Source organism: Medicago sativa, chromosome 4, assembly GCF_051527215.1.
Source record: "Medicago sativa cultivar Bolivia chromosome 4, Bolivia_mono, whole genome shotgun sequence".
Classification (NCBI taxonomy): domain Eukaryota; kingdom Viridiplantae; phylum Streptophyta; class Magnoliopsida; order Fabales; family Fabaceae; genus Medicago; species Medicago sativa.
The window spans coordinates 84,792,950-84,812,992 of NC_140752.1; the positions used below are offsets into that span (position 1 = coordinate 84,792,950).

Sequence of the window (20,043 nt, forward strand, 5' to 3'; positions counted from 1 at the left end):
AGGGTTCATCACTCAAGTACAAATTATCCAATAATCAAAATTTGGTTTAAAAGAATGAACCCCACCAAACAGAATTTTAGACAGAAATTAACAACAAACAAGAAAAAAAGACATAAAACAAACAGTAGCATATAGTAAGTCATCATTGATTAATGCCATGACACTGTTAATTTGCATGAGGGAGTGGTATAGTATAATTGCCGGCCAAGATATATGTGTCTATATAGCCATCCATCCATTAATGCTTCTACTAATCAAACACAAACTATCACGTGGTAAGGTAACTAGAGACAAAGTCTTGTTCAAAAAAACTAGTGACAAAGTCTCAGCTATTTGCTTAAAAGAGGGTAACATGACTACAGGAGTGTAAATAATGTGGATAAGGTACAACGAAAATTAACTCCCATGCCAAACGGGTTGAGGAGGCCTCCAAAATATATAGACTGTAAAGAGGTTTTTTAACCAGAAATTTTCTGTGGAAGTTCTATATATTGCATATGATTAATAACAAGAATGGAAAACGAGGACGTACGTACAGGATGAATGCATCACATGCATAGCCATATCCATCAACTAGAAGGTGTAACTTAATTAATTAATCAAGTCAGTAGTTCACATTTATATATAGGCAATTTTCAAGAAAAATCTACTGTTATCCCTAAAAAAAAAAAAAAATCTAGTGTTATAAAATTTGGCCGTGAAGTGAATATTGAATGAATAACATACTAACAAACGTAAAAATTAATATTTACATTCATTGGCAACTATTACGATGAAACCGAAAATTAAACGACCGTTCTTATCAAGTATAGGTACACTTAGAATTAAAGGCACTTGCCCGGGCTCCGGCCCATTTTTTTTTGCAATTTCTTATGTAAATCTCCTTGAATTTCTTATACAAACCCCTATAAATTGAGCAATTTTTTTAGATTTTTGATTATTTACTTGCAATTATGTAAACCCCTATAAATGTGTTGCAAATTTTTTTGCCCAGACTTTATAATAATCCTGGCTCCGCCATTTAATAACTGAGTCAACTTTCACTAACATTTTTTTTAGTCAAATAGTCTAGCGGCTAAAGAAATTTACCTTAAATGTAAATAAATCAAATAGTCTAGCGGCTATAAATTTATCAAGTGAGTTAAGCTCACGGAGACTCCATTAACCTCTAAAATATCATTTTCTCATTTCCTCTTTCACATCTAAAATCTCCAAAATCTCCCTTAAATCACCCAAATCCAAAATTCCAAGTTCAAATCAAACAACACTCCAATAGCAAGTAAGTTTTCATAATCTAACACTATTAACCTTTTTATGTTTATATGTTAGATTTTTCCTCTTAAATTAGAATTTTTTTAGTTTTAGGGTTTGTTTAAATTTTGATTTTTTTGGCAAGAAATGATTCAATGTTACATGTAAATGATTTATATTGCTTATTTGTTTACATGTTTGCATGTTTATGTTGTAGTTATGAGTTTTAGGGTTTACGTATAATTTGCATTCCAAGTGTTTGATGAAATGTTTGAATGAATTTTTCATTGATTGTTTAATTTTTTATGGTGTAGATTTGAAACAATGACCAATTTGTTTAGTGTTTGCATACACTTCAACGGTGGAAATCCTCAGTTGTTCAAGGTTCGGTGCATTAATGTCACGTTAAAAGGTCTCAAGAATCAATGGTGTGAGAAATGGTGAAGGTTGGAAGGGTATTTATAGGGGGAATGGATAACATGTAAAAAACAAGTTTTATCATCTGACTATTGTTCAAACCGTCCCAAAAACGTGTTTTATGTGGTGCAGAAAAGAGTGTAATGTAAGTAACGCCACCAGCCAAAGTAGCGTGAGTTAACTCACGTTGAACGTACCTAACGTGACTTAAGTCACGTAGGGGTACTTTCGTCCATTCAGTTGGGAGGGAGTGTTTTTTTATGGGGAAGTGCATTTTTCTATGTTTTTTCTCTCTGTGTACCGCCATTTTCAAATATTGAGGTTGCTGGTACACAAAATACGTTCCATTTTTTTTAATGGGCCATACCAGCGCCTTAGTGAGGCCGTGAGGTGACATACTTGTCCAGATTGCTTAAAATAATGGATTTCTTCTCTTCGTCCAGCACATTTCGCTCGCGCCTAACTGAAATTACCAATTTACCCCTGCATTACTTAACTAACGCAAGGGTATTTTCGGCATTCCAGCTGGGCGCGAGCGTTTTGTGCTGGAGAAGAGCAGTAATCAAAATAATGAGGTTTTTCAAAACAAAATAGCAAAATCGGATTAACATCAAATTACTGCTTAAAACAATGTGGTTTTTTCGAAGAAAAAAAAATTAAGGGTGAGATTGGGTTAGAATCAAATTGTTGGGGTAGAGGTGCAATTAAGGGGGTATGAGGTAAAATTTTGGTTTGCTCTTAGTTTCCTATTAGTGATGGTCCATAGCCTCATTCATAAGGTGAGATTGGGTTAGAATCAAACTGTTGGGGTAGAGGTGCAATTAAGGGGGTATGAGGTAAAATTTTGGTTTGCTCTTAGTTTCCTATTAGTGATGGTTCATAGCCTCATTCATAATCAAGTTAAGGCTTCTTCTAGCCTCTTATGCATCAAGAACCTCTTTCTGTAGATTCTAATTAGACCTTTGGTAGAATAATTAAGTTAGTCTATTATAGAAGGTGTGGATAATTGACCACCTCTTAAGTTCATTGTAAGGACACATTGGCAATAGCCCCTTAATCTATCTCAGACTTCAACTAGTGATTACCACCTTCTTTTTGGGTGAAGCTTATGATTTGAGTAGTTAATGCTAAAAGAGAAGTGTTTAATTATCCAGAAAAACTTGTTCTAATTGTTCCTAGAATATGTTATGATTGATCTCATTAGTCCCTCTTTTTTGGAAACTTATTTTTGTACCTTGATTTTTTTGTTGGATACCGATATACTGTAAAACAGGTTTTATTTAAAATTTAAATTCATCTTTGAATAATTAAATATAAAAATAAAATAACAATGCAATATTGTGTACCATACTCAACAAAATTCCAGGATACTAGTACTTTTTTTTTTATAAGAAACCTTTTTTATTTGGGTTAAATATGATTTTGGTCCCTATAAATATACCAACTTTTCGTTTTAGTCCCTCTAAAATTTTCCTTCAACTTTTAGTCCCTATAAAATTTTCAATCACTACTTTTGGTCCCTATTTTTAAGTTAATTTTTGTATTTTTTAATAAAATTTTGCAGAAATGTGTTGAATATTGTAAAAATATTTCCCAAAAAAAAATTAGAATTTTTTAACAAAACATAAATTTAATATGAATTTTTAACCATAAAAAATATAAAAATTCATATTAAATTCATGTTTTGTTAAAAAATTCTAAATTTTTTTGGGAGAGATTCTTATAATATTATGAATTTTTCTGCAAAATTTTATTCAAAAATATGAATTCTACATATGAGTTTACTTTAAAGGAGGGACCAAAAGTGAAGATGGAAAATTTTGAGGGACTTAAAGTTGAAGGAAAATTTTAGAGGAACTAAAACAAAAAGTTGGTATATTTATAGGGACTAAAAACATATTTAACCCTTTTTATTTTTATGAAGTTTTACGAGAAAGCTTTGCTTTAGTATTTTGTCAACAATTGCATTTCTTTGTTCTAATTCTTGTGTCATCTTTTTGGTAAATTAATTAACTCCTTCGCGTGTCTCTTCCTTGTGCTATCATTGCAACTATACCGATCAAATATCAATGCATCCCACCCACATAAGCCAACTCAGACTCATGCCTAATGTTTCCTCGATGACACACTTAAACAGTTAAATATTCGATTTTACTCAGTTAAAAGACAAGCATATCCAATAAGACATATATGCTGCTATGATAATAATGACTGAATTTGATTTGAATTGTTCAAAATGCTTAGTACTCATCATGCTATAGTTGAAATAAGTCATGATAGAATAGAACAATGTGCTTAGAATATTGTACAAATTTCCAAAAGGCAGACCAAGATTACTGTCACAAGGAGGTTCCATCACAAGGTACTGGGACCCAATATTTTAGCAAAGGAATCTAATCAAGATTATTCTCTTGCTTGCATTACTTGAACTTAGGGAATATATATTACTACCTCCGTCCCAATTTAATTGACACAATTTTGTTTTTCACACATATTAAGAAAAATGTATAAATAAAGGGGAAAGTGGAATATATTGTATTGGGAATGATAAAAGTAGTATTATTTAGTGTTATATTGTATTGGGAATGATGAAAGTTGTATTGAAAATTGAAATGGGTCAGTTATTTTGGGACACTTTTTTTTAGAAAATGGGTCAATTATTCCGGGACGGAGGGAGTACTATAAACTATTTTATTTACATAGCACTAGAGACGGTAAGAGAGTAGGACCCAGATACCGTGATAGTCATTAGTCGTGATATGGGCATATGGCACATTGGAGTAAGCTTCTCATTAATATTTCCATAATTCCATCATTGAAATTTCCCAATTTAGAATCATTCACTCATGCTGGGTCACATTTTTCAACTCATTCCCTAATTGCGTATTCGTAGCTAGCAACATGGGATTGGATTGGATTGATTTACTTGTGTTACAAATCCTAGCTCCTAAAATGCTAGTAAAAATTTAATGAGTAACGTTTGTTTGTTTTTTGTTGCCATGTTATTCTCTACACCTATGTTCGGTTCCATGTTTAGATTAGTCAAAATTGATTTTAAAAATGTGTAAAATTGATTTCGAAATGTATAGTTGTTATTCAGTAGAATTGATTTTGCTCTAAAATTGAATTAACTTGAAGTTAGAATTTGCATTTTCGAGTCTAAATATGATTTGTCACACGGAAATTTATTTTTCATCTTATTTTTACATAAATGTATTCAAACATAAACAATTTTATATTCAAAATCTATGTTTGCTTATCTCCATAAGCTTAAATTGGTCGGTATGAACATTAAATTATATATGTCAATAACTAGGTGTTTGTGAGTATTGTCTAAGGTGAACCATTATTGGAAAAAAGTTTGGACATTCTTGAGACCAAAGATAGTGGATCCTCGTATTATGCCAAAAAAAAAATTGGACTAACTTTCATATTGAGCCAACAAAAATAAAATAAAAAATGATCTGTAAGACTGCAATTGAATGAAAAAGAAAACACGTGGATTCTCATTTCCATATTGCCAATGTTTGTGCTCATATGAGCATGAATGCATGGATGTTAGATTTTTATTCTTAGTTTAGTTATACTTATATCATAGAAAATGCAACAACTCAATTGTATAAATGATACTTGTACTTATTGCAATTTTTATAGAATGAATAGCATGTTTGGAACTGCGTTTAAGATGGAAAAACACACCACTATTACAAAGAAGCTTTGAAGCGTGGTTTTTCAAAATTCACGATTAAAGTTTGTTAGATAACCGTCACTTTCTCACAAGCTTATAACTTAATTTTACTAATTTATTTCGCTTTTTTATAAGTTAATTCAAGTAGTTTATAGCTTAAAGCATTAACTTACCATTTTATATCTCAATTTAACTCATGTAGTATTAATTGAAAAAAATTGATATTAATTAAATATTTTTTTTTATCATTTTTTTATAAACTAGTTCAACCGTTAATTTTATCTAACACAATAAATTTAATCAATTAACTTATATGCTATTAACTATTAGTCGGCTTACTAACTACATGTTATAAGGTAACTTATCAATTATTCGTTCGTTTGGATTGAGCTTATAAAAAATAGTTTATGCAAATAAATAAGCTTTTATATTAATTCATATGTTTTGGTAACGAAAACTTTATCTTCATAAGTTATTTTTTCAAAAACTACCTTACCAGGCTTATGAATTATAAATAAAAAATTTATTTACTTGCATAAGTTGTTTTGCATAAGCTCAATCCAAACGGTCAGAAAAACAAAATAGCCTAATTACTTAACAATAATGATTCGAATCATTGTATATTTATAAAAGCTATCATAATTTGTTCTTCGTTCATGATATCGACGAGGTCCAAAGCTGTTGTTTCTCAATTTCCAAACCATGATCATGAGGCTATGCATTATGGATTTTTTGTTTTGTCCAAAGATTTTTTTTTTTTTTTTTGGTACAATTCTCCAAAGAAAGTTGAGTTAACTGAAAGAGGACACAATACAGCCCTTCAAGGAAATACGTTTTCCAAACTGTTTCTTAATTAGAACATTTATTAGTTATAGGACTAAATTGATTTTTTTTAAACTGTTTCTTTTTTGATCCTATTGATTTCTCATGCATACTGCAGATTTCAAATTATATATTTGAAAAGGATAAAACGCCCTTCAAACACACGTTAAAACATATCATTTTTATTTTATTTTATTGTTCGAATATGGTGCATGAGAAAGTTAGAGGGTGGGATAATAAATTCTCTAGCAAGTATGGGTACAAGCAGGGGCGGACCTGAGCAGGGCAGGGTGTGGCAATAGCCACACCAGCCCAGGTCCTTTTTTTTTTTTTTTTTTATAACAGCCCAGGCCCAGTATTCATTTCCTTTCCAAGACACTTTCCTTTTCTTTCCTTTCCAGAAACACGCTTCCTTTCCTTTCCTTCTGTGACCGCGTTTTCCATTCCATCACCACCACCCACTGTGTTTTCCTTCTCTCTCCGCCGCGCCGGTCAGTTCTCCTCTCTCAGTCCGACTGCCGCTGCTGTGTGTTCGTCTCCACTGCGTTGTTCTCCTTTGAATTCAAAGTTGAGTTATTGACTTATTGTTAATTGATTTGATGTTGGTTGGGTACTTGAAATTTGAATTGAATTTCTTCATTCTCTTGTTTATTTCAAATTTGAATTGTTTTGTTGCTTACTTTTTCAATTAAATTGATTTATTGTTGTTGGGTAATCTAAATTGAATTGAGTTATTGTCAATTTGTTGTTCCTCTATAAAAATGAAGAGTACAAAAATTGATTATTTTTTCAATAGGAAAGAAAAATTGCATTATTAAAATAGTGGAATTGAGTCATGTTTGATTGCAGTACTGGAGTCTGGAATTGATTTTAATTGAGTCATGATTTTAATTGATAGCAGTACTTAAATTGTTTGTTGTATAATTGAATTAAGATGAAGAAATTTTTTTCCGGTTATTGCCCCACTAATATTCGAAGTCCAGGTCCGCCCCTGGGTACAAGTCCAATTAGGCTATCAAGTATAACCCGTTTTCTTTTAAAAACAGAAAAGTTTACTCCATACCCCCCTATTTTACTCCTATCCCCCCCAAAATACGAACTTCCATAAACAACCTTTCATTTAACAAGTTAAAAACAATTTTAGAAAAACTACATACCCCGAAAATTACACGATCTTTTTAAGAATATAAAGGATCTAGTATGATTATTTATATCGGAAGTTTTGTTTCAAAAAATAACGTTTAAATATTTTAAAAAAGTTTATTTTTACCAACTTATTTTGTCTGTCGGTAGAATTTGGTTTTTTTTTTTATAAACAAAAAAAGGTTAAATTGCATATTTTGGTCTCTTGATTAATTTTGAGTTTTATTTGGTCTCAAAAACAAACAACACACAATTTCATCACTAAATCAACAACAACTCTAATTCTTATTATCGATTCGTAAAACTTCTCTGTCCTCTCTCTAGAACTAACTCGCCTCCTTTCCTCCCCTCTCAAATCCAAAACTCCTCCTTTTCAATGTAGACTACACTAGCAGTGGTGCGACGAGATTCATTCTCCGCACCACCGGTGGGCCGCTTTCCCGTTCGACTGTCACCGTTAAAGATCATTGTCAGATCCGCCGTCCTATGTTTTGTTGCAGTTTAGGGTTGTTTAGGAAGGTGGTGCTGCCTAATCACAATGAGTGTTGGATCTGTGCATGCCGCTGTCGTGGGAGTCCTGATCTGCGGTTTATGGATTTTTCACAGGAGCTGCTTTTGGGAGGCTTAGCTTTAGCACATACATATCTGATTTTGGAGGCTTTTGGTGTTTATTTGGTGTTTTTTTTTTCATGTGCTGGTGTTGTTAATTTTATGGGTTTTGGTATTTTGTGTGTTTTATTTTTTTTCCCAACTAAGGCTCGCATGTCTTTTCTTGGTGCATCATGTTTATTGTTTGAATTTTGTTGTGTTAGTGGTGGTTGGTGTACGTGTTACGTTGACGTTTGGTGTTTTGGGGGGTATTTTTACTGTTGTTGTTAGGCAACTGCCTGTGTTGTGCGATGCCTAGGCATTTTGGCATTAGGTGCTGTGTTTTTTTTTTTCGGGTCATGGGTCTTCTTTTGTTGGGATATTGAGGCATGGGTATGCATATGGTTCCTTGCCCGTATGTATACTCTGTACCTCGCCGGTGGTGTGGTTGGGTTTGGTGTTGGTCGTGTTGTGTTGTTTGTGTTGTTGGTGTTGTTGTATCGTTTGTGTTGTCGTGCCGTTCGTGTTGTGTTGGTGTTGTTCTTCATATGTGTGATCTTGAGTCACCAGATGATACCCGAAAGGGTTTGGTGCGTAGATGCTCCGTGTTGGCGGTAGTAGTCATTCATGTACCTTCAGATCTTTTTGGGTCCTTTTTGGGTCGTGTCAGTGGGCTCTTGTTGCTTTTTGGCTTATTTGTTGTTTACTGTGGCGTCAGACGCCTTTTCCTTGTCACTGGCGGATGCTTGTTTACGATCTAGGTAGTGTGTCCGCTTCAGATCGGCGTCGCTGCCCGTGTTTTGTTGTTGGGTTTCATTTTCCCTTTGGTCTTGGACTGGGTTGCTGCCTGTTTCTTGGTGAGGTGGTTTGGAGACATAATCTTTGTCTCTTTCGATGGTTTGTGGGTATTTTCTCCGTGGTTGCTTCTTCGGAATGTTATGGTGATGTTTGTTGCTTTCCTTGGAGACTTTCAACCTCGTTGTCTTGCTCTTGTGTCTGCCGAATCATGGTATTGCAGGGGTGGTGGTGGTGGTGGCGATGTGTAGTGGTGGTGGTGGTGTTGAAGTGTGGTGGTGGTGGGGATTCAATAATAGGGGTGGTTGGTATTGATTAGGTGAGGAGGTGGGTGTTTTGTGGCGATTGTTGTTGGTGATTCTTTTTGGAGACCGCCTCTGTTATTCGGGTCCATATTCGTTGTCGCTACCTCTTGTTTGAGTTTTGGGTGGCTAAGGTGTTTAGGGTGTTTTTGAGGGTGCGTGTCTTTCGAGCTGAGCATTTGTTCCTTTTTGATTGATGTTTGCACCACCACAGTCTCTTTTTGTGTGCTGGATTTTGGTGTGCCGGTCACTTTTGCTTCGAGATCGGGAGTTGGCGTCTAGCTGCATTCTTGTTTGGTTGACATTCTCTGGTGGACCGGGGGTAAGGGGTGCCCGTCTGGTTGGGTCCTGAAGTCTGGTGGGCAGATCACTTTTGATTCGAGATCGGGAGTCAGTTCTTTGGCTCAGTTTTGGTTATGGGCTTTTATGTTGTTCTTTCGGTGGTCCAGAGGTTGTGAGGTGGTGGAAGCTGATTTATCTTTAGAATAATGGCTCAACTTATGGGATACGGCTGAAGTGTTTGGGGGTTATTTTGGGTTGAGTAGTGGCGATGGGTGGTTATGGATTTTGTTTTTTAGTGGTGGTTTCGAGAAGGGGCCTGTTTTTAGATGGTGATGTTTATTTTGGTAGGTGTTGTCAGGTAGGGTTTGATTGGGTGTTTTGTCTGTAGGTTTTTTAGGGTGTTTACTTTTCGGGTGTTCCGCCTATATACAACGCCTTTCATTTGTATTCTTTGTTTCACCGGTCTATGTTCGTCTTGAACAGGGATCTGGTTTTTAATAAAATTTTGCTGATTCAAAAAAAAACTCTAATTCTTAAACCTCGAATAACACACCTCATTTCCACAACCTTGACTCTCTAAACTCTCCCCATTCTCTCTCTCTCTCTCTCTCTCTCTCTCTCTCTCTCTCTCTCTCCTCCCACATACCCTTCTTCCAATGTCGGCTCCAAGTTCAATCTAAACCACCAAACCTCAAAATTCAACCGTTAATAATGTTAAAAAGAACCAACAAGAACCAAATAAGTTTTATTGCAATTATGTATACAAAGCCACAATAATGTATGTGTGTGTGTGATAGAGAGAGATGATGAGAGGGTTATAAGTGGTGTTGTAGTTGATTATTCTCTTCTTTTCTTCAGTTTTATTTATTCTATTATCTCTTTTGTTTAAAATAAAAAACTAGTTTGATGAAGGGAATATGAATACATTTTTTTGGGTGTGTGTTTGTTGTTGTTGATGGAAGTGATGATGGTCTGAGTATATGGTCATTGAGTGGGAAAAATCAATGAAGATGGTGGTGGTGTAGGGATTTAGAGGTTTGATTAAAGAGTTTGAATGTTTAATTTATGTTTTTTTTCCTGGGTTTATGATGTAGTATCGAAAGTAAGTATGTTTGTATCGTTTTCACAAGAACTAATGTGATATTTAAGTCGTTCAACAATCAATATTGTTCTAAGTGATAGAATTTTAAGGTATTTGATTTCATAAGCTAGAAAACGATGAAAATGTAAATGATACGAAAATTAACAAAGAAATGAGTATTTAGGATTAAACTTCATCAACCTATTTCACATAAATTCTTATGATTAGTATTGCAGATTCTAGTTATCACATATTATCATGTATTGCTCGACACACATTATTTATGTCTAAATAAGATTGTGGGTTCAATCGTATCGGTTAATCGACGATTTCTCAGCCTATTATTCAATATGATAACATTAAGATTCAATACTTTTAGTGAATATTAAACCCAAAGCTATTTCTAGAGTTTAGTGTTCAATAGATATTATCCTAACCTATATTCAAAAGATATTTTTCAATAACAATTCAAATCCATATGATTGAAACGTTAAAAGCAATAATAACATCAATGCCCAGAAATAGTAGCATCATGCATTTCAAATCCTTCAGGGAGATACTCAGTGTAACGCCCGTCTTAACTATTTAATTAACTCAATGAAGTTTAGAATATATTTATAAATATATGCTTATATGATTTATAATTTGTGTAATTTATGTGATTTATGATTTGAGTAAGTTATATGATTTATGTATGAATTATGTGGAGTATTTGATGTTGTGAAGTTGTTATGTTGGTGTGACTTATTTTATTATTAAATAAAATAAGATATTAGAAATAAAATAAAAATATTAGAAGTTGGGCTGTGAGGTGGAAAGAGTAAGTTTATAGGTGAGATGAGTAATAAGAGTAAATAAATAATACAGACATAAGTGGGAAACGTTTTTACGTGAAACGCTTTTGGAGAAAAGAGAGAAAGAGTCAGAAGAGGAGAACCAGAGGGAGAGGCTATCGATTCTGCAATTACAAGGTAAGGGTGAGACTAATTCTCAATATTATTAAGAGTATGATTCTATAGGATAAATTTAGCATGATTAGATTAAGTTTTGGTGAGAATTGGGAATTAGGTTTAAGACCGAATTTGATGATTGATTCATGAAAAGATGTTAGGTTGATGTTAAATTAGTGTACAGAACTTAGATACACCATAAGATGATAATTAGATGTTGAATTGAGGATAAAATTAGGAGATTAAGTGAAAAGTTGGAATTTTTAGGTTTCTGGCCGTACTGACATTCATCGCTCGCACCTGCGAGCAAGAACACTCGCATCTGCGAGCTAGAACCCAGAACTCGCAACTGCGAGCAGCACAACTCGCAACTGCGAGTGACCTGTGAGCTCGCAACTGCGAGCAGAATAACTCGCCACTGCGAGTAAATACGTAGGAACCCAGAATGCACACTTTGCTCGCCATTGCGAGTGAAGTTACTCGCCACTGCGAGTTAGGCTGTTAGTTGCCCAAAATTGTCCCGATGCGATCCTTTCGCACGTGTAGTCTTGAGATGACCTTAGAAGTAAGTTAGAGAGCTGTTTAGGATGCTTTCATAAGCTCCAGAAGTCTGTTATGGTGACTGAAATTAGAAGTGTTACTACATGAATGCTATAATGATGTTTTGTGCTATTTATATTGATGTAATTAATTCTTTATGTGAATGTTAACACATTCCAGTGTTGTTAATTGTTGTATGTTGCTGCTGTTTTCTGTTGTCGACTGTAGTGTCTTGAGGTTGCATGAGTCGGTCTATGTTGTTGGAATTTAAGAAGTTGTCCATGATTATGAGTCGTATGAGTTGTACACGTCGTTGTCTAAGTTGTTGGAAGTCGAGTTCATTGCATACTCATTAAAGTTGGGGGCTTTAGGCCCGGCAGCCTTTGTGCTCATTAAAGTTGGGGGCTTTAGGCCCGGCAGCCTTTGTGCTCATTAAAGTTGGGGGCTTTAGGCCCGGCAGCCTTTGTGCTCACACGTTGAAGAGCCTATTATGCTCATTTTGTTGCTGATTGGTACCACATGCATTTGCATATCAAGAAGTTCATGATGTTTAAGTTGTCAGGTTGTTGTCGAGTTGATAGAGTTGCATGGTCAAAGATGAGTCGTGTTGTTAAGTTGTTGTTGAGTTGATAGAGTTGCATGGTCAAGGATGATTTGTGATGAAAATTAGTAATGGTATTTGATGATTGTATTTGTTATGTAATGAAAAATGTGCTAATTGTTAATTGTTGATATGTTATTAATGTTTAAGTTGTTAAATGCATTTTATTGGATTATATGCTTAATGTATTGATTATGAAATCTCACCCCTTCTGCGTATATGTTGCCTCGACCGTGGGTAATGTGCAGGTAATAAAGATTAGAGGCGTTCATGAGTGGACTCTTTGTTGGTGTCTAGGTGCTCTGATACGTAACGGGATGGGGGCTTGCTTTTACTTCTATTCCTTACGTGTCTCTTTTATGAACTAATTTATGAGATTTTCCAATAAGGCCTGCGTGCCAAGACTTTTAGATGTTGAACTATTTTCCGCTGCAACAATTTTAAGATTTTCATGATGTTGAATTTGAAGGATAATTATTATTATCCGTTTTATGATTTAAATGAAGTATGTGACATTCCGTTTATGATTTAAATACTCTGATTTTAAATGAAATTTTCAAGTTTGGGAAAACGGGGTGTTACAATTGGTATCAGAGCAGGTCGGTCCGTCCGGCCAAGTAGTAGAGTCGCGTTGTGTCGTATTACAGTTTTGTACTGTATTTGAGTTGTCATGTTTGTTGTTTGTTGTGTAATCCCTAGTATGAACTGGTTGGAGTACAACCATGTTCACATTAATTGTTTTAGTAAGTCGGTGTATTTTTTTTTTTCTTCTGCCGAAGAAGAAAGTGGAGCAGAGTTTTTGTCTACTAAGCAGCTGAAGCAGTTAGAACGCGATGGAATCTTGATGTTTTTCGTTGATGGCGCCTTGTCCATTGAGAATCAAGCAGTGATTGATAAGTTACAAGTGGTGTATGATTTTTCGGAAGTTTTTCCTGATGAAATTCCTGATGTAACACCGGAGAGAGAAGTTGAATTTTCTATTGATCTTGTTCCGGGAACGAAGCTTGTGTCTATGACACCTTACCGTATGTCAGCTTCTGAGTTGGCTGAGTTGAAGAAACAGTTGGAGGAATTGCTAGATAAGAAGTTCATTAGACCGAGTGTTTCACCTTGGGGAGCGCCGGTATTGTTGGTTAAGAAGAAAGATGGAAGTATGAGGTTGTGCATTGATTATCGACAACTGAATAAAGTAACTATAAAGAATAGATATCCACTTCCTAGAATTGATGATTTGATGGACCAGTTAGTGGGTGCACGTGGGTTCAGCAAAATTGATTTGAGGTCTGGTTATCACCAGATTAAAGTAAAGGATGAAGATATGCAGAAGACGGCTTTTAGGACGCGATATGGACATTATGAATATAAGGTGATGCCTTTTGGCGTTAGTAATGTGCCTGGCGTATTTATGGAGTATATGAATCGCATTTTCCATGCATGTTTGGATACTTTCGTGGTTGTGTTCATCGATGATATCTTGATTTACTCTAAGACAGAAGGAGAACATGCAGAACATTTGAAGATTGTCTTGCAAGTGCTGAAAGAGAAGAAGTTGTATGCCAAATTGTCTAAGTGTGAATTCTGGTTGAATGAGGTAAGTTTTCTTGGCCATGTTATTTCTGGTAGTGGTATTGCAGTCGATCCATCTAAGTTGAAGCGGTATCACAATGGGAGACTCCTAAGTCGGTTACAGAGATTAGAAGCTTCTTGGGATTGGCTGGATATTACAGAAGATTTATGGAAGGATTTTCTAAGTTGGCACTCCCGCTAACGCAATTGACTTGTAAAGGTAAGACCTTTGTGTGGGATGTTCATTGTGAGAACAGTTTTAACGAATTGAAGAAGTGTTTGACGACGGCTCCAATCTTGATTTTGCCGAAGTCCGATGAACCTTTTGTGGTGTATTGTGATGCGTCCAAGTTGGTTTTAGGCGGTGTGCTTATGCAAGATGGTAAGGTGGTTGCTTATGCATCAAGACAGTTGAGATTACATGAACGAAATTATCCTACTCATGATCTAGAATTAGCCGCAGTTGTATTTGTGCTTAAGATTTGGAGACATTACTTGTATGGTTCGAGATTCGAGGTGTTTAGTGATCACAAGAGCTTGAAGTATTTGTTTGATCAGAAAGAATTGAATATGCGACAGCGACGGTGGCTCGAATTGTTGAAGGATTATGACTTTAGTTTGAATTACCATCCGGGTAAAGCTAATGTTGTTGCGGATGCCTTAAGTAGGAAGAGTTTACATATGTCTGCTATGATGGTGAAGGAATTTGAATTACTTGAACAGTTTAGAGATATGAGCTTAGTTTGTGAAATGTCGTCTCGGAGCGTTAAGTTAGGAATGCTGAAAATTGATAACGATTTCTTGAAAAGTATTAGAGATGCACAGAAGGTTGATGTTAAGTTTGTGGATTTGTTGGTTGCTAGTAATCAAACTGAAGATGGTGACTTTAAAGTCGATGATCAAGGTGTGTTGAGGTTCCGAGGTAGGATTTGTATTCCAGACAATGATGAGATAAAAAGGATGATTCTGGAAGAGAGTCATAGGAGTAGCTTGAGCATTCATCCGGGAGCTACAAAGATGTATCATGATTTAAAGAAGCTGTTTTGGTGGTCAGGATTGAAACGTGATGTGGCACAATTTGTGTACTCTTGTTTGATTTGTCAGAAGTCGAAGGTAGAGCATCAGAAACCTGCTGGGTTGATGACACCGTTAGATGTACCAGAATGGAAATGGGATAGTATATCCATGGATTTTGTGACGAGTTTGCCAAATACTCCTAAAGGGAATGACGCAATTTGGGTGATTGTTGACAGATTGACGAAGTCGGCACATTTCCTTCCGATTAATATTAGTTTTCCTGTGGCTCAGTTGGCAGATATTTATATTCGAGACATTGTGAAGCTGCATGGTGTTCCTTCGAGCATTGTGTCAGATAGAGACCCACGATTTACTTCTAGATTTTGGAAGAGTTTGCAAGAGGCTTTAGGCTCTAAGTTGAGATTGAGTTCGGCTTATCATCCTCAGACAGATGGTCAGTCGGAAAGAACAATTCAGTCACTCGAAGACTTGTTGAGAGTTTGTGTACTTGAGGAAGGTGGGACTTGGGATAGTCATCTCCCGTTAATAGAGTTCACATATAATAACAGCTATCATTCAAGTATTGGGATGGCACCTTTCGAGGCTTTGTATGGTCGGAAGTGTAGGACTCCGTTGTGTTGGTTTGAAACAGGTGAAAGTGTAGTTCTAGGACCAGAAATTGTTCAACAGACTACCGAGAAGGTGAAAATGATTCAAGAGAAGATGAAAGCGTCGCAGAGTCGACAGAAGAGTTACCATGATAAGCGTAAGAAAGACCTTGAGTTTCAAGAGGGAGACCATGTGTTCTTGAGGGTTACTCCAACGACCGGGGTTGGCCGTGCATTGAAGTCAAAGAAGTTGACTCCAAAGTTTATTGGTCCTTATCAGATATCAGAGAGAATTGGCACGGTGGCTTACAGAGTTGGCTTACCACCGCATTTATCAAATTTGCATGATGTATTCCATGTGTCGCAATTGAGGAAGTATGTTCCAGACCCGTCCCATGTGATTCAGAGTGATGATGTGCAAGTTAGAGACAACCTTACGGTAGAGACCTTACCCTTGAGGATTGATGATCGCAAGATGAAGACGTTGAGAGGCAAGGAGATTCCTCTAGTGAGAGTTGTTTGGAGTGGAACGACTGGTGAAAGCCTGACATGGGAGCTAGAGAGTAAGATGATGGAGTCTTATCCAGAGTTGTTTTCTTGAGGTAAATTTTCGAGGACGAAAATTCTATAAGTTGGGGAGAGTTGTAACGCCCGTCTTAACTATTTAATTAATTCAATGAAGTTTAGAATATATTTATAAATATATGCTTATATGATTTATAATTTGTGTAATTTATGTGATTTATGATTTGAGTAAGTTATATGATTTATGTATGAATTATGTGGAGTATTTGATGTTGTGAAGTTGTTATGTTGGTGTGACTTATTTTATTATTAAATAAAATAAGATATTAGAAATAAAATAAAAATATTAGAAGTTGGGCTGTGAGGTGGAAAGAGTAAGTTTATAGGTGAGATGAGTAATAAGAGTAAATAAATAATACAGACATAAGTGGGAAACGTTTTTACGTGAAACGCTTTTGGAGAAAAGAGAGAAAGAGTCAGAAGAGGAGAACCAGAGGGAGAGGCTATCGATTCTGCAATTACAAGGTAAGGGTGAGACTAATTCTCAATATTATTAAGAGTATGATTCTATAGGATAAATTTAGCATGATTAGATTAAGTTTTGGTGAGAATTGGGAATTAGGTTTAAGACCGAATTTGATGATTGATTCATGAAAAGATGTTAGGTTGATGTTAAATTAGTGTACAGAACTTAGATACACCATAAGATGATAATTAGATGTTGAATTGAGGATAAAATTAGGAGATTAAGTGAAAAGTTGGAATTTTTAGGTTTCTGGCCGTACTGACATTCATCGCTCGCACCTGCGAGCAAGAACACTCGCATCTGCGAGCTAGAACCCAGAACTCGCAACTGCGAGCAGCACAACTCGCAACTGCGAGTGACCTGTGAGCTCGCAACTGCGAGCAGAATAACTCGCCACTGCGAGTAAATACGTAGGAACCCAGAATGCACACTTTGCTCGCCATTGCGAGTGAAGTTACTCGCCACTGCGAGTTAGGCTGTTAGTTGCCCAAAATTGTCCCGATGCGATCCTTTCGCACGTGTAGTCTTGAGATGACCTTAGAAGTAAGTTAGAGAGCTGTTTAGGATGCTTTCATAAGCTCCAGAAGTCTGTTATGGTGACTGAAATTAGAAGTGTTACTACATGAATGCTATAATGATGTTTTGTGCTATTTATATTGATGTAATTAATTCTTTATGTGAATGTTAACACATTCCAGTGTTGTTAATTGTTGTATGTTGCTGCTGTTTTCTGTTGTCGACTGTAGTGTCTTGAGGTTGCATGAGTCGGTCTATGTTGTTGGAATTTAAGAAGTTGTCCATGATTATGAGTCGTATGAGTTGTACACGTCGTTGTCTAAGTTGTTGGAAGTCGAGTTCATTGCATACTCATTAAAGTTGGGGGCTTTAGGCCCGGCAGCCTTTGTGCTCATTAAAGTTGGGGGCTTTAGGCCCGGCAGCCTTTGTGCTCATTAAAGTTGGGGGCTTTAGGCCCGGCAGCCTTTGTGCTCACACGTTGAAGAGCCTATTATGCTCATTTTGTTGCTGATTGGTACCACATGCATTTGCATATCAAGAAGTTCATGATGTTTAAGTTGTCAGGTTGTTGTCGAGTTGATAGAGTTGCATGGTCAAAGATGAGTCGTGTTGTTAAGTTGTTGTTGAGTTGATAGAGTTGCATGGTCAAGGATGATTTGTGATGAAAATTAGTAATGGTATTTGATGATTGTATTTGTTATGTAATGAAAAATGTGCTAATTGTTAATTGTTGATATGTTATTAATGTTTAAGTTGTTAAATGCATTTTATTGGATTATATGCTTAATGTATTGATTATGAAATCTCACCCCTTCTGCGTATATGTTGCCTCGACCGTGGGTAATGTGCAGGTAATAAAGATTAGAGGCGTTCATGAGTGGACTCTTTGTTGGTGTCTAGGTGCTCTGATACGTAACGGGATGGGGGCTTGCTTTTACTTCTATTCCTTACGTGTCTCTTTTATGAACTAATTTATGAGATTTTCCAATAAGGCCTGCGTGCCAAGACTTTTAGATGTTGAACTATTTTCCGCTGCAACAATTTTAAGATTTTCATGATGTTGAATTTGAAGGATAATTATTATTATCCGTTTTATGATTTAAATGAAGTATGTGACATTCCGTTTATGATTTAAATACTCTGATTTTAAATGAAATTTTCAAGTTTGGGAAAACGGGGTGTTACAATTGGTATCAGAGCAGGTCGGTCCGTCCGGCCAAGTAGTAGAGTCGCGTTGTGTCGTATTACAGTTTTGTACTGTATTTGAGTTGTCATGTTTGTTGTTTGTTGTGTAATCCCTAGTATGAACTGGTTGGAGTACAACCATGTTCACATTAATTGTTTTAGTAAGTCGGTGTATTTTTTTTTTTTCTTCTGCCGAAGAAGAAAGTGGAGCAGAGTTTTTGTCTACTAAGCAGCTGAAGCAGTTAGAACGCGATGGAATCTTGATGTTTTTCGTTGATGGCGCCTTGTCCATTGAGAATCAAGCAGTGATTGATAAGTTACAAGTGGTGTATGATTTTTCGGAAGTTTTTCCTGATGAAATTCCTGATGTAACACCGGAGAGAGAAGTTGAATTTTCTATTGATCTTGTTCCGGGAACGAAGCTTGTGTCTATGACACCTTACCGTATGTCAGCTTCTGAGTTGGCTGAGTTGAAGAAACAGTTGGAGGAATTGCTAGATAAGAAGTTCATTAGACCGAATGTTTCACCTTGGGGAGCGCCGGTATTGTTGGTTAAGAAGAAAGATGGAAGTATGAGGTTGTGCATTGATTATCGACAACTGAATAAAGTAACTATAAAGAATAGATATCCACTTCCTAGAATTGATGATTTGATGGACCAGTTAGTGGGTGCACGTGGGTTCAGCAAAATTGATTTGAGGTCTGGTTATCACCAGATTAAAGTAAAGGATGAAGATATGCAGAAGACGGCTTTTAGGACGCGATATGGACATTATGAATATAAGGTGATGCCTTTTGGCGTTAGTAATGTGCCTGGCGTATTTATGGAGTATATGAATCGCATTTTCCATGCATGTTTGGATCGTTTCGTGGTTGTGTTCATCGATGATATCTTGATTTACTCTAAGACAGAAGGAGAACATGCAGAACATTTGAAGATTGTCTTGCAAGTGCTGAAAGAGAAGAAGTTGTATGCCAAATTGTCTAAGTGTGAATTCTGGTTGAATGAGGTAAGTTTTCTTGGCCATGTTATTTCTGGTAGTGGTATTGCAGTCGATCCATCTAAGTTGAAGCGGTATCACAATGGGAGACTCCTAAGTCGGTTACAGAGATTAGAAGCTTCTTGGGATTGGCTGGATATTACAGAAGATTTATGGAAGGATTTTCTAAGTTGGCACTCCCGCTAACGCAATTGACTTGTAAAGGTAAGACCTTTGTGTGGGATGTTCATTGTGAGAACAGTTTTAACGAATTGAAGAAGTGTTTGACGACGGCTCCAATCTTGATTTTGCCGAAGTCCGATGAACCTTTTGTGGTGTATTGTGATGCGTCCAAGTTGGTTTTAGGCGGTGTGCTTATGCAAGATGGTAAGGTGGTTGCTTATGCATCAAGACAGTTGAGATTACATGAACGAAATTATCCTACTCATGATCTAGAATTAGCCGCAGTTGTATTTGTGCTTAAGATTTGGAGACATTACTTGTATGGTTCGAGATTCGAGGTGTTTAGTGATCACAAGAGCTTGAAGTATTTGTTTGATCAGAAAGAATTGAATATGCGACAGCGACGGTGGCTCGAATTGTTGAAGGATTATGACTTTAGTTTGAATTACCATCCGGGTAAAGCTAATGTTGTTGCGG

At 36.1% G+C, this 20,043-nt stretch overlaps 1 long non-coding RNA gene across 1 annotated transcript; it reads left to right on the plus strand.

The window, feature by feature from the left end:
* Positions 1–15,716: 15,716 nt before the first annotated feature.
* Positions 15,717–18,322, plus strand: LOC146932975 (uncharacterized). Its single transcript, XR_015008412.1, has 2 exons — positions 15,717–16,253; positions 18,070–18,322. It is a non-coding gene; the product is annotated as an uncharacterized LOC146932975 (long non-coding RNA).
* Positions 18,323–20,043: the final 1,721 nt, after the last annotated feature.